This window comes from Apis dorsata, unplaced genomic scaffold, assembly GCF_000469605.1.
Source record: "Apis dorsata unplaced genomic scaffold, Apis dorsata 1.3 scaffold_1004, whole genome shotgun sequence".
NCBI classification, from domain to species: Eukaryota; Metazoa; Arthropoda; class Insecta; order Hymenoptera; family Apidae; genus Apis; species Apis dorsata.
Window position 1 is genome coordinate 41,900 of NW_006264105.1, and position 623 is coordinate 42,522.

Here is a 623-nt window from a genome sequence, read left to right on the forward strand (position 1 = left end):
CAAGGATCACATGTCTCGCGCCGGACACGAGAGCAACGAACGAACGAACGAACGAACGAACGAACGAAAGAACAAGTCGGGCGGAGAAACGGAGACAGACAGAGATAAAGAGAAAGAGAAAAAAAGAAAGAAAGAGAGAGAGAGGGAGAGAAGAGAGACACGTCGCAGAAGAAGCAGAAGAAGTCACGAGGTGTTTCGAAAAACCGGAAACGTCACGATCCTCGAAGGAGCACGTTGGAACAGCAGTCCCACCGGTGGCCTCTTTCTCCGTCACATACCGTGCGAACTAACCCCCGAAACGTCACGTCACGACTGTGCAGCTGTGTGCTGCCTTCGTCGACGCGGGCGTACGTCGCGGCGCGGCAGCGAGGCCGCACGAAAACGTACGAAAAGCCGACGATCGCCGGTACGACGAGCGAGAACGAGCGACAGGAGGGAGAAAGAGGTGCCGTCTGACGGAGAAAGACGGCCAAAGACACACACACATACACACACACACACACACACACACACATACACACACGTCTAAACACGCGGGGAGAGAGAACACGAACACGAACGGACGGACGGATGGACAGTGACAGAGAGGAAAGCGGAGAGGGAGGGAAAAAAAAAAGAGAGCG

At 54.9% G+C, this 623-nt stretch overlaps 1 protein-coding gene across 1 annotated transcript in view; it reads right to left on the reverse strand.

Annotated features, from left to right (window-relative positions):
* LOC102670961 (broad-complex core protein isoforms 1/2/3/4/5-like) overlaps window positions 1-272 on the reverse strand; it is a 16,099-nt gene extending 15,827 nt beyond the window's left edge. Inside the window, exon 1 of the mRNA XM_031514467.1 lies at window positions 1-272. This exon is cut by the window's left edge and continues 920 nt beyond it. The gene's annotated coding sequence lies outside the window, so the exon portion shown is untranslated.
* Between the last annotated feature and the right edge of the window lie 351 nt (window positions 273-623).